The sequence below is a fragment of the Haemorhous mexicanus genome, chromosome 16 (assembly GCF_027477595.1).
Source record: "Haemorhous mexicanus isolate bHaeMex1 chromosome 16, bHaeMex1.pri, whole genome shotgun sequence".
NCBI lineage: Eukaryota > Metazoa > Chordata > Aves > Passeriformes > Fringillidae > Haemorhous > Haemorhous mexicanus.
Window position 1 is genome coordinate 1,579,423 of NC_082356.1, and position 14,593 is coordinate 1,594,015.

The following is a 14,593-nucleotide window of genomic DNA, read 5'->3' on the forward strand; positions in this document are numbered from 1 at the left end:
CGGCCACCACCTGCACACGCCCATGTTCTTCTTCCTGCTCAACCTGGCCCTCAGCGACCTGGGCTCCATCTGCACCACTGTCCCCAAAGCCATGCACAATTCCCTCTGGGACACCAGGGACATCTCCTACTCAGGATGTGCGGCACAGGTATTTCTGTTTGCCTTTTTCATTTCAGCAGAATTTTCCCTCCTGACCATCATGTGCTACGACCGCTACGTGTCCATCTGCAAACCCCTGCACTACGGGACCCTCCTGGGCAGCAGAGCTTGTGCCCACACGGCAGCAGCTGCCTGGGCCAGTGCCTTTCTCAGTGCTCTGCTGCACACAGCCAATACATTTCCCCTGCCCCTGTGCCACGGCAATGCCCTGGGCCAGTTCTTCTGTGAAATCCCACACATCCTCAAGCTCTCCTGCTCACACTCCCAGCTCAGGGAACTTGGATTTCTTGCTGTTGGTTCCTGTTAGCTTTTGGTGGTTTTGTTTTCATTGTTTTCTCCTATGTGCAGATCTTTAGGACCGTGCTGAGGATCCCCTCTGAGCAGGGACGGCACAAAGCCTTTTCCACCTGCCTGCCTCACCTGGCCGTGGTCTCCCTGTTTGTCAGCACTGTCATTTTTTCCTACCTGAAGCCCCCCTCCATCTCCTCCCCATCCCTGGATATGGCAATGTCAGTTCTGTACTCGGTGGTGCCTCCAGCCCTGAACCCCCTCATCTACAGCCTGAGGAACCAGGAGCTCAGGAATAACCTGGAGAAAATGATATCAATTGGTTTTCAGAAGCAATAAACTCTCATTCTTCTGCATATCTCTTATGATGTTACTCTTTAATTCTCACTCTGTGTCTTGTATTTTTTGCCTTTTACATAGGCGTTAAACTTTTGTGAATTTGTTCACATAACAATGTTTGACTCCAGTATTTTTATTTTAATATTTATCTGTCTTTTTGCACCCAGATACTGGAAAACCAGCATATGTATACTACATATATGCTAACACAAATTAAAGAACTCTGTATTGCCATGTGTGCCTGACATCTTTCCTCCCTGATTTCTAGAGCTGCAGGGTCCGTGCCTCTGGGCAGAGCTGGAGGAGAAAAAGGAACCCCAGTGTTCCTCACTTCCAGGGAGCCCCAGGACTTCTCCTTCATAGCCTCCCCTTCCTTCACTGCCACACTCCCCTTCAGAACCCCTGTGCTGGTTTAGGGCTTCAGCGCTCTGCCAGCTCAGTCCCTGTCATGCTGTGTGCCTGTCCAGGGACTGCAGGCAGGGACAGGCTGTGGGCACTGCTGGGACAGAGCTGGGCTCTGCAGCAGCATTTCCATCATGCAAGGGCATCTCCCCAGTGCAGGGCCTGAAAGCTTCAATCTCTACTCTCAGGGATGTGCCCAGCACAGTGCCCTGGAGAGGAAACCAGCAGTGCCCAGCAGAAGTGTGGCAGTGATCAGGGTGGGGGCTGTCCCAGCAGTGCAAAGCCAGCACTGCTACAGCAGTGGCCTCTCACCCCAGGTCACAGAGGTTCTTCTTCCCTCCATGGAGGGACATCAAGTGCCCGGGTCAGGAGTCTGTGTTTGCAGTGCATGGACACTCCACAGCCCTGAACATCCTGTGTGTGTGAGGGGACATAAACCCAGTGAGCACAAACTCCTTCAGCTGCTCATGGACTTTCCAGAGAGTAACATCCCCTGGGAACCCCTGAGTGCAGGGCTGGGACGAGCTCCTGAGCACAGAGCTCCCTGTGTCCATCCCTCTGGCCCTGGGACACCTCAGGCAGGGCAGAGCAGGGCAGGGTGACACCCGCAGGGCTGAGGTCCCTGCCAGGCTCTGGCAGTGGCAGCAGAGCCCAGGGAGCCCCTGCCCGTGCTGCAATGAACTCTGTGTGTGTGTGCAAGGGAAGGACTCGTGTCCCTGGGCAGCCCTGGGACTGGGAGGAGGGCATGAGCCCAGCTCAGGGGTGGGCACCTGGCAGAGCCCTGACATTTCTGGCTGTGCCCATAAGAGAAGAGTTGGGCAGGGTGACTGTGGTTAAACCCCTCTGGCCATCAAGTGACAGCCAAGTGTCTCTGTCACTGTCCCTCCTTCATCAGAAAACAGGAGAAAATAAGGTGAAAACATTGGGGGTCGTCATAAAGAGAGATTAATACTGGAGGGACCAAAAAGCAAAGGCCAAATGCAGAAGCAAGGAAAACCATGGGAAAACAAGAGTTCAGCACCTGTAGTGGTTGCTTTGGAAGACAAATGTATTAATACAGAAAATCCAGAGACCTTCTTGTCCCCCTCATTTCCCTCATGATCTGGACATCACATGGAATGTAAGAGCCCTTGGGTCAGTCCAGCCAAGCTGTCCCATCCCTGTGCCCCCAGGAACACCTGCCCACCCCAAGCCCATTAGGGGAGCAGGTTGCAGAAAAGCCTCATGTGGGGCGAGCCCTGCTCAGGGACAGCCAAAGCCTTGGGCTGGGACCAGCCCTGCTGCAGCCACAAGAGCCAAGCACAGCAGGACAGGGGTGCTCTGGGCAAAGGGAACTCCATCCCAGCCACACCCAGGCCAAGGGGGCTCAGGGGGCTCTTCCCACCTCTGCTATTCCACAATTGAATGAATCTTTTCCTTGGAGAGCTCTTTGAAGAGACAATTGCCAGAGAGGCAGAAGCAGAGCTATAAAATGCTCCAGTACAAACACAGCAGCTCCTGTGAGGAATGAACCCTCCCAGGGCAGTGCTGTGGCAGGAGCAGCACCCAGAAGGAGGGGGATGAGCTCAGTGCATGTGTGTGTGTCCCCAGACACAGAGGATGAGGGTGGGCAGAGGTCAGAGCAGGGCTGGCAGTGGCAGGGCAGAGCCAGGGGGCAGCGAGATCGGAGTGTGCAGCCTGCAGGGACGCAGCAACACAGGACAAGCTGTGCTGGACATGGCCAAGGGCCCTGGCGGGGCTTGCAGTGCCCAGGAGAAGCCAACACTTGGTGCCCTGGGCACAGCAGGGTCTGTGCCACCAAGGGCTGGGAGGAGACACCTTGTCCTGAGGCACTGGGGCCTCCTGGCACAGCCCCAGCCAGGCTGGGCACTGCCAGCCCCTTGTCCTGCCCTCAGCATCCCCCCTGCCCTACATCCCAGTGGCCTCAGGGATCTGCTGGAAGGAGTCCCTGGGGAGCCTTGCTCAGGAATGGCCCTGGGGGCTCCTTAATGCTCCCAGGGACTTTGGGTTTTGCTTTTGCCTGGGAGTCTCTGAGAGGTTTGTGCAATCGTGGCCTCCGGTTCTCTTCTCTAAAGAGTCCAGAAAGAGCCTGTGTTGGTGATGGACCTCACTGGACTGACACTGAAACTGCATGAAAAACAGAAGCTCCAACAACACCTTACAGAATTTAGGCATTACTTTATTCTTGCCAGGATGTCATTGCGGCCATCACATGCAATAGAAATTATTCCATCCACACGTGTCCGGGTTCCACAGTGAAAATCATTCCATCACACATTGTTCTTTACTACGCTTTTCACATATTTATACAGAAAAAACCCAAAGAAATTAATGTTCTTTGCTCTCAAATTATCCAATTCTTAGTATTCCATCTGCTATTGCTGATTGATCCGTTCGCCTTTGATGTCAATTAAGTCCTCATTCTCTGATTCCCTTCTCAATCTTTTCCCAGACCAGGTGTCTCTGCACGCTGGGGGTGATGTTCATTAATGTTCATTTACCTCCTGTGCATCTTCTGGCCACTCCAAATCTGTAGATGTTAAGCTCATCAGGCCTCACCCAGCCTTGGTGAGCAGAGTCTTTTGAAGAGAAACTTCAATTCCCCTCTACCTGGGCAAACAAACCCCTGACTGAAGTTACGTTAAAAGAAACCAGAAGTTGTATCATTTCTGATAATTCCATTAGGTTCCATAGTGTCACAGTGCTCTCCTTGGCTCCATGAAGCCACACAGTGTCACATCGAACCTGGGTTCCACCAAGCCGTGCGGTGTCACCCTTGACCCTTGGTTCCATGAGGCCCCACAGTGTCACTGTGGCTTCTTGGTTCCATGAGGCCCCACAGTGTCACCATGGCTCCTTGGTTCCATGAGGCCCCACAGTGTCACCATGGCTCCTTGGTTCCATGAGGCCCCACAATGTCACCGTGGCTCCTTGGTTCCAGTGGCCCCACAGTGTCACCGTGTCTCCTTGGTTCCATGAGGCCCCACAGTGTCACCGTGGCTCCTTGGTTCCATGAGGCCCCACAGTGTCACCGTGGCTCCTTGGTTCCATGAGGCCCCACAGTGTCACCGTGGCTCCTTGGTTCCATGAGGCCCCACAGTGTCACTGTGGCTCCTTGGTTCCATGAGGCCCCATAGTGTCACCGTGGCTCCTTGGTTCCAGTGGCCCCACAGTGTCACCGTGGCTCCTTGGTTCCATGAGGCCCCACAATGTCACCCTTGCCCCTTGGTTCCATGTGGCCCCCCAGAGTCACAACAGCCCCTTGGTACCATGGCCTAGTTTTTGGCAGTGGTGGGGCAAAGGGATGGCTCCCGTGAGAAGCTGCTGGAAGCTTCCACCGTGCCTGGCACAGCCAATCCCTGATGGCTTCAAGGATGGACCTGCTGCTGGCCAAGGCTGGGCCAGTTACAAACGGTGGTAACGCCTCCGTGATAACAGATTTAAAAAGAAACTAAAATAGAGATTGTCGTGCAGTTTTAACTCCAGTCAGAAAAGAGCAGAGGGAGAACATGAAAGAAGAACAACTCTGCAGACATCAAGGTCAGTGCAGAAGAAGGGGGAGGAGGTGCTCCAGGCACTGGAGACCCAGACACCCTGTAGGAGAGCCATGGAGAGAGGGCCCCTGCTCCCAGGCTGGAGCAGCCTGTCCTTGGAGGAATGCACCCCATGGAAGAGTGACCCATGCTGCAGCAGTTTGGGAAGGACTGCTGTCCCTGGGATGGACTCACACTGCAGCAGTTTGCAGAGGGCTGTTGCCCCTGAAATGGACTCACATTGGAGAAGTTCCTGCAGAACTGCCTCCCTCGGGAGGGACCTACGGTGCAGCAGGGGAACCACCCCTCTCCGTGAGCAAGGGCAGAAGCCATGGGTGATGAACTGACCATAACCCCCTTTCCCTGTCTCCCTGCACTGCTGGTGTAGGAGGTAGAGCTGGAAGGAGGGACGTGAGGGGCTTATTTTATTTCCCCTTTTCCTGCTCTGAGTTTGTTAGTAATAAATGAATTTCATATCTCTAAGCTAAGCCTGTTTTTCCCAGGACAGTATTTGATGAGTGATCTCTCCCAGTCCTTATCTCAACCCATGAGCCCTTTATTAAATTTTCTCTGTCCTGCAGAGGGGAGTGAGCGAGCAGCTCTCATGGATGCCTGGCATCTGGCCTGGGTCAACCCACGACACCTTGGTACCACAGGGTCACAATGGACCCTTGGTTCTAAGGGGTCTCACTGGTTCCATGAGGACCTGCAGGGCCACTTAATTCAACAAGGCCTCAAAGTTTCACAGTGGTCTCCAGGATTCCATGAGGCCCTGCAATGTCAAACTGGACCTTTGGATCCATGGGGGCCCACAGTGTCACAATGGGGCCTTTTGGTTCTACAGCATCACAATGGCCCCTCGGTTCCATGTGTCCTGCACTGTTCCATGGATCCTTAGTGCCATGGGTTCCTGTAGTGTCACAAGGGTCTCCTTGGTTTCATGGTGCCACATGTTGCCATAATTTCCATGGTATCACAACTGCCCCTGAACCCCAAGAGGCCCCATAGTGTGACAGTGGCCCCTTGCTTCCATGATGCCTTGTAGTGTCACAATGGTGTCCAAGATTCCATCAGGCCCTGCAGTGTCACCATGGACAGTTGGTTCAATGACGCTCCCTGATGTCACCATGGCCCCTTGGTTCCACAGAGCCCCACTGTGTCACTATGGTCCCTTTGGTTCCAAGGCTCAGAAGTGCCAGAATGACCCTTTGCTTCCATAAGGCCTTGAAGTTTCAAAATGGTCTCCATGGTTTCATGAGTACCCCCCGTGTCACAAGCGACTCTTGGTTCCCTGAAGTTCTTCAGTGTCACAATGGGCCCTTGGTTCCATGAGGTTTGGTAGAGTCGCAGTTGACTCTTGGTTCCATGAAGCCTTGCTGTGTCACAATGCCCATGGTTCCATGAGTTTCCATGGTGTCACCACGGTCTCTTGGATCCCCAGTATCACCATGGTCTCCTTGGTACCATCCAGGCCTTGTAACAAGAGACAGTGAGCCATTTTGTGCCTTGCTAATGAAAGGCTGCAGAACTCATGGTTGTGAGGCTGTTTCACTGATAAGAAACAATAAATACCTGAGTCTGAAATATCATCTCAAGTACCTTCAATCCCAACCTCAACAGAGGCAGAAAATACAAACAGAGATTCCACAGTAAATCAAAAACAGGGACCATATTTTGAATGCAGGCAAAATGCATTCAAGTGCATTCAAATGCACTCGATATGATGGGGAGCTGATATTCCCCTATTCCAAGAGTGAACTAAATAAGGGCTGACTAATTAAGGAATTACACAGAACCACAGTATGAGAAAAGCAGGTGGCATAGGTAATTCTAGGATAGGGAGATCGGAAAGCAAGACCAGATGAACCACTGTAGCCACCACCAAGAAGATCACGTTCACGTGCTGTGGGCAGCAACCCCATCAGGCCGTGTCACGATCCGCTGGGACAAGGGGGGTCCTGATGGTTCGTTTTACCGATCTCAGAGTGCAAACACACACAGCAGGGGACTTTCAGTATTAACCAAAACAAATGTACCTTTTATTGAGTGCCCAGAGCAGATGTGATAGAAGGATTAGAAAGGAGATAAAGGACAGAGAGAGAGAGAAAGGGGGGGGGAGGTGAATAGCTACCAACATAGACACGAAATCCTCGTGGTCCGGCCAACAGATCCATCTTGTAAACTCGGGGAGAATCTCAAAGTCTTTGGTTAACTTGGGGTCTTTTATAATCTACCGCCGGGAGGGGAGCAGGACGGCACATCGAGGGAACAGGTACAGGACAGTGGAGAATGAGTCCCTTGAGAACAGGTTGTCACGATCCGTCCCTATGAATGGGTTTCATGATGGTTCGTAAGGGATCTCAGGGTGCAAAAAGAACCAACACGGTACAGGGGGGTGTTGCAGCAATAATCCAAACAAATGCACCTTTATTGAATGACCACAGCAAAATGCGATGGCGGGATTAAGGGAGAGAAAGATAGAGAAAGAGAGAGAGAAAGAAAAAGCTTATAAATCAACTTTAACTTCGTATAGAGTGAATGGAATAGAGGTGACACATCTATTAATAGCAAATTTTTGAGTTATTCAGTTTGCCTGGTGAAATTTATTTTCTCTGAGTACAAGAATAGCTAACAGAACAAAAAAAATTTGTTTTCAGCCATGATTATATCAATAGAATAAAAAACTTCAAACATTCTGCATTTTTATATCTGTCCATGCAGATCAGCCACATACTGAGATATGAAATGTTTGCTACATGGGAACTTGTCATTTAGAACAAGGTAAAATGTAACTCAAGAGGTTTGCCCTGCACATATTTTTTGTTAAAGGCCCTTCTTTTCATAATTCTTTTCATCTGCAAAATGCTAATTCTGTGATGTTCAGCAGCAGTCCTCTGAAACCGTGTCTGAGTCCTTATACTGCATGTGGTAAGGTTCAAGCACAGAGTGCCCTGGTGTCAGTGCAGCTGCTGCCCCACAAAAGATGGCAATTGGAAAATAAAAACCTAAAGAAGCAGAAAAAACAACTGTTTGAGGAGATGGAGACATCAATAGAAGGAGAGCTTTTCTAAAATTAGAGCTAGATGCCTCACTAAGCCCTAGATAACACTTTATTTTATGCAGCCTTTGTTTACCAGATTTCTTCTCTGCACGAATCATAAGAATGTACCTCTGGTTCAGAATAAATGCTACCCAAAGCTAGCAGAGCACACCCTTATTTTCTTTCTCAGAGTAAAATTAATCCCAGTAGGTTAGAGAAGTGCATTAATTTAAATGAGTGAATTTAGAAGCAGTATAATTCAGAGTACACTTTATTTTTCCTACCTGCCTATCTACCCTGTCTGCTCACCATCCTTAGCTACCAAACGTAGAGCTACCAAACGTAGAGACAAACTCCTTAGGTCCAGGCCAGGTGAGGATCTGCCTGTTACGTTGGGGAGATCTCCGAGATGCAGTCCATCTGGACTCCAATTATACACTTTTTGTTGAGGGGGGAGGGGGATTATTTCAAAACTGAATCTATTGTATCATCTGGTAAAATAATGGTATTTGGAAAAGGGGTACACACAGTTTATATCAGTGGGCAAGGGCCATTGTTTTCGTGGTCCAATGCCCACACCTGCAACATCCATCTTGCTTTGGTCAGCTCGCCTCCCCCGCGCACCTCCCCGGGCTGGGGGCTTCAGTCCCAGTCCTTGGGGAGTGTAGGAGCGGCCTTTCTCACGTGGGGATTTCTCAGGTTTTTCTCTGGTGGAGAGGCTTCTGTCATCTCAGCTTGTCTGTCACAGTGCTTGCAGATGAACAAGAGGGGTCTTCTGTGGGAGACCACTCAAAAGCTCAGGAGAAGTTCAGCCAGGCCAAGAGGTGGGACAGCTTCCAAGGCTATTGTTGCAAAAAGGGCTCAGTGTCCCCTTCTTCTCATTGGGCTCAGTGTAGCATGCAGAAAAATGCACCTGTGGAAACAATAACTTAGCAATTCCTTCAGGTCTTAGAGCCCCTGGCTTGGTGGGTAACTTTCCACTGTAGGGCCAGGAATGGGACGAAGGGGGTCTTCTGAGCGATCTCTCAGTGACAGTTGTGAGGCAGATTGGAGGATATTTCAGACAGACTCTCTCACAGGTACAGACAGTCCAGTTCTGAACAGGACAAACCGGTGCCAGCAGTGAGCGGGGCCCGTTGTTTCAGGACTGGTTCCTATGGGAAACATCCCGCTCCCAATGGCAGACATCCCGCTTCAGTCAGCCCAGCACCCCCGTCAGAATTTTAAGGATCTTAGTCTCAGTCCTTGGGAAGGGCTTCAATCTCCGTCCTCGATGGCGGTTGTGAGGCAAATGAGGGATCTTTGGATTCTCTTACAGACTGACATCCCAAAGCATAAAAAAATTATACATTTTGCCTTAAAAAAAAATGCAATGAATAATAAAATTATAATTATTTTTTCTTATTTATATTAGTAATATTCTATGTCTCTATCCAAATTTCAATGTTTATATTTAAATTCCATACATTTTTAGCAACCAAAAAATTTATTGGTCATTGTTTATAAGTAACACAATTTCCTTAATTAATTCATGTCTATTGGCTATATATTTCTTCCTCTTTATGGAAACTAGTAATATTTGAAGCCCTTTTGGCATCATTTTTATCATCTTTTTCTCCGATAGTGTCAAGGGGAGGAACTTTGGGGAGCCTGGAGACATTTCTGGAGCACATTTGGGGCTGTTCTAGGTTTGGGGAGGGAATTCAGAGAGAACTTGAGGGTCTGGAGGACACTTGGGGGAGCCGGGTGAGCACTTGGAGGGGCACTCAGGGATTCTGAGGGACACTTCGGGGTCCGGGGCAGCACTTGGGGGTCCAGGGGAGCCCTTGGAGGTCAGGGAGGAGAATTTGGGGCCCTTCGGGGTCCGGGCGGGCCCTTGGGGAACTCGAACGGGGCTCTCTGGGGCGAGGGGGGTGATGGGAGTTGTAGGCGGGGGCACGGTACGGTTTAACAGGGCCGCGGAGCATCACGGGAGTTCGAGACGCAGCTGCAATGGCTCTCGCCGGGACACGGTGCATGACGGGAGATAAAGTCCCGGCTGGAATAGCGGAGCATGATGGGAGCTGTAGTCCCGGAAGTGGCTCGAACACGATGTTGGGGGATACTTTTGCGTCCAAGCCGCGACTTGAGGTCCTCGGGGGAGCTTAAGCGGCTCGGGACCCCTTGGGGGGGAGCTCAGGGAGCTCTATCCGTGCTTTTATGGGCGCTGGGCGCGGCAGGAATTTTAGGCGGGGGACTGTGTTCTGAGGGGCTCTGGGGCCGCGGGAGATGAGATGAGATGAATTCCCAGAAATGGCTATGCCGGGATGCTGTGGGTGCGGGTGCACTCAGGGGGTCCGGGGACGCTTTAGGGGGGTCCCGAATGGGCGCTCAGGGGGCACACAGGGGGCACGGAGAGATCCTGGAGTGTCTGGGGGACACTTATGGGACAGATGGGGGCGGACCCCGGGGGGGGAGGGGTATGTCTGTGGAGCGCGGGGCATGACGGCCGTTGTAGTCCCAGCTCCAATGGGGCTCAATTGGGCCGCGGGGCATGATGGGATTTGTAGTTAGAAATAGAAGACTGCGGCCATGCTAGGCACCGCCCCCGAGGCACCGATCTCCGGCGCTGATTGGCTGCGTTCGGTGATAGGCGGGAGCCTCGGCAAATGGGAAGCGGGGGAGGCAGGAACAGCCCATTCACCCCCTCCAGTCCCTCCCAGTACAACCCCATTACAGACCTGTTCATCCCAAGCAGAAACCAATACAACCCCAGTGCCCCTCCAGTCCCTCCCAATACACCTGAGTTTATTCCCAGTCCCTTCCAGTTCCCCCCCCTGTGTCATCCACAGGATGCCCCAGTGTCCCCAGTCTTCCCCACAGTGTTCCCATTGTCCCCAGTTTATCCCTGTCCTCCCCAGCGTCACTCCCACTATGTCCCAGTGTCACCCACAGATCAAGGCACAGCTTCTGTGATCAGGCCAGAGCTCCTGAAGAGAGACCCTGGGTCAATATCAGTCACAGAATGCTGGGATCACCTCTGCTCTAAAGAGAAATAAATTAAATACATCCTTTAAAATAGGAATGTGTATTTCTTACAAGGTCTTTGAGATCTTTCTCCATAACTAGACTAGGAAAACTTTAATGACCCTCTCATGGCTTTGGTGTTGTTTACAACAGACTCAGTCCCTGAGAGAGTCTTCAAAAAGCTACTCAACAACTCAAAGTTAAATTGAAACTTTGAAGTTTCTTGAAGTTTTAATGGGTCCCACTGAGGGACACGACTGAGAAAGCGTCCCCAGGTTCCAGTTAGAGCAGTACACTGGAGGCAGTGATTACAGCTGGGGACAAACAAGGCCAAAGTGTCTCTGGTGCTGAGCAAAGCTGGATGTGTTTCAGGAATGCAAAGGGCCAAGGCCTGAGCCCCAGCCCCTGGCCAGGCAGATCCTGTCCCTCCCTCCTTGCTCAGGGCTCTTCCCGGGATGGGCACTGGCATGTGGGGATGTGCAGTGCCAAGGGCAGGAGCATGGGGCGGCCCCTGCCAGGCTGCTGAGCAGCGACAAGGAGGCCATGAGGCCCCAGGCCTGCAAGGGTCACTTGTCTCCTGCTCCTGGCTCAGGCCCAGGCCCAGCAGCCATGGCCAAAGTGCTGCCCAAGTTGGCTCTGTCAGGGCCTGGCAGCTGCTGCCCATGCCTGTGCCCTGTGCAGCCCAGGCTGTGCTACGGTGTCCCTGCCCTGCGCCTCTGTCCCTGCAGGCTGTGCTCATCCCCCGGCTGCCCCACCTGGCTGGCCCCTTCCTTTGCTGACAGCTCTGCCTCCTGCCTGCCTCTGCCTGCCCACACAAAGCCTTGGGCTGACCCAGACTCCTTCTGGGGGACGCGTTGTACCACAGCCCTGCCCTGGTGCCTGGTTCCTCTCTTGTGTCCCCTCTGGGCCTCCCCCTCTGCATTTGTGGTATCATTTCTCTATCTGGCTCTTTCCCGCTATGGAGAAAAAGCTCCACCACTCCTGAATCCACCCTTCAAGCCCTTCCAGGCCACTCCTGTTCTCTCCTCAGTCTCTTCTCAACTGGGACCAGGCACATCAACCTCCATGGGTTATGTTCTTGAGGCCTGCAAGCCCCAGCTTGGGAGATCTTTGGGCCCTCTCCAAGGTGTTTGCAAATAAAAACACTCATAGTCTTCTTCTCATAGTCTAAGAACAGCACCAGAGGCCAAGGCCAGGCAGAGGTGTCTGTCTTGGCAGCTTTTGTCTGGGAGCAATCCTGGGATAGATGGAATTTTGGCAACCAAATTCCAATTTCTGCCATTGCCCCAGGACAAGAAGGCTGGTTCTTTTCTAAAGGAAGGAAGGCACAGAGCCCTGTTGCTTCTGAGGCAGATGAGATGTGACCACCAGAGGCCAAGGCCAGACAGAGGTGACAGGTTTTTGTCTGGGTGACACCCTTGCATACGGGAAATTTTTTAGGGCGAGTACCAATTTTCTCCATGGGTGTCTGAGAAGAGAGGAAATTCTTTTACACAGGAAGGAAAGCATGGAACCCCAGTGGTTCATGGGCAGATGAGAAGCAGCCCTTGACATTCCAAGATCAGCCAGACCTGTCAGGTGGCCCCTGGGAGGCCAAATCAGCCAGAGCTGTTCCATGTTCCCCTGATTCCACAGGGCCCCACAATGTCCCAGTGGTGCCCTTGCTTCCATGAGGCCCTGAGGTGTCACAGTGGCCCCTTGGTGACACAAGGCCCTGAAGGGTCTTAATGGTCTCCATGGTTCCACGAGGCCCCACAGTGTCATGGTGGTCTCTTGGTTCCAAGAAGCCCCACAGTGTCACCATGGCCCCAAAGTGTCACAATGGTGTCCATGGTTCCACGTGGTCCTCACAGTGTCACAGTGGTCTCCAGAGGAAGGAAACAACCGAGCCCCAGTGTTCCAGGGGCAGATGAGCAGCATCCACCAGAGGCCATGGACAGCCAGATTAGACAGAAGCTTTTTTCTGGGAGCAATCTCTGGATATAGGGAATTTTAGAGGTGGAACACCAGTTTCAGCCATGGATGCCTGAAGGAGAGGGACAGTTCTTTTCTATAGGAAGGAAAGCATGGAACACCAGTGTTTCAGGGCCAGATGAAAGGCAGCAATCACAGGCCAAGGGCAGCCTGACCTCTCTGTCCTGGCAGCTTTTGTCTGAAAGCAGCCCTTGGATATAGGGAATTTTGCAGTTGGAATCCAAATTTTGGCCATTTCTGCACATATCCATGGTATCTAGGATGTTTTTTTCCACAGGAAGGAAAGCACAGAGCCCAAGTGTTTCAGGGGCTTAAGTACAGAGAGAAGTCTCCTGAGAGGCCAAACTTGCCAGATCTGTTTGTCCTGGCAGCTTTCATCATGGAGGAATCCTTGGATATCGGGAATTCTGGAGGTGGATTCCCAACTTTGGCCATGAGCACCTGATCGAGATGGATGGTTTTTCCCACAGGAAAGAAAAGTGCAAAGCTCCAGTGTTTTGGAAGAAGATGAGAGGTGGCCACCCATGGGCCAAGAGAGCCAGACATGACACCTCTAATCAGGGAGAGATCCTTGGACATAGGGAATTTTGGAGGTGGAATCTCAGGTTTGTCTGTGGGCACCTGGCCAGGAAGGAGAGTTCTTTTCATTAGGAAGGAAAGCACAGAGCCCCAGTGTTTCAAAGGCAGACAAGAGCCAGCTCTTCAGAAACCAAGGCCAGCCAGACCTGTCTCTCCTGGCAGCTTTTGTCAGGAAGAAATCCCTGGATATAGGGAATTCTGGATGTGGATTCTCAACTTTGGCTGTGGGTGCCTGGATGTGAAAGGTGCTTTTTCCCCATTAGAAAGAAAAGCTCATGGTCCCAGTGTTTCAAAGGCAGATGAGAGGTGGCCCCCAGGTGGCCAAGCCAGCCAGATCTCTCTGTCCTGGCAGATTTCATCTGAGAACAATCTTTGCATATATGGAAATTTGGAGGAGGAATCCCAATTTTGGCCATGGACACCTGGAGGAGAAGGGCATCTCTTTCCCACAGGAAGGAGAGCCCAGAGCCCCAGTGCTCCAGGGGCAGATGAGCAGCAGCCCTCGACATGCCAGGGTCAGCTGGACCTGTCAGGTGGCCCCCAGATGGCCAAAGCAGCCAGACCTGTTCCATGTCCCCTTGGTTCCATGGGGCCCCCGAGTTGCACAATGGTCTCCTTGATTCCATGAGGCACCTCAGTGTCACCACGGCCCCTTGGTTCCATGAGGTTCTGTGCTGTCAGCAATGGTCTCCTCGTTGCTGCAGTGTCACAATGGCTGCATGAAGGCCTGAGGGTTTAAAAGAACAGAGCACGAGCTCAGCCCATGGTCTGGACCCTCCCTCTCCTGGGGTTTGTGTCTCACCCACACTGGAACCCAAGCAGTTGGTAGTTATATCTGTGTCTTTCTGTAGATCTTCCGTCTTTCTACCATTCTCTCTGTTTTTATTTCTTTTCCTCTTTACCTTAAACATTTTTGGGTATCTCAGCATCTTAAGGGTTAGAGGTATCCAGGAGAAATGGCCTAAGTTAATGAAGTTAATGCTATAGTAAGAGTTTCGTGTTGAATTGGATATTGTATAAAATCCTTTGCCAAGGTTCCTTGATTTTCCATATTTTACCAGTAAAACTCTGTATTGGCCTCTTGAGAATATCTGGTTGGTGTTTTTCCTGCACACCAAACTTGAGTAAAGGAGTCTTTGGTCACCCCCAGGTGACCAAAAGGGGTCTGGGGTGTCTGTTCTGGGGTGTCAGAGCCCCACAGGCTCCCAACGGCCTCTTGTTTCCATGAGGCCCCGCTGTGTCACTCTGGCCCTCGGTTCCCTGAGGATCTGGA

The 14,593-nt window shown here is 51.7% G+C and overlaps 1 pseudogene; it reads left to right on the plus strand.

Moving 5' to 3' along the window:
* The first annotated feature begins 148 nt into the window (after nucleotides 1-148).
* Nucleotides 149-5,312, plus strand: LOC132334533 (olfactory receptor 14J1-like; annotated as a pseudogene).
* Nucleotides 5,313-14,593: the final 9,281 nt, after the last annotated feature.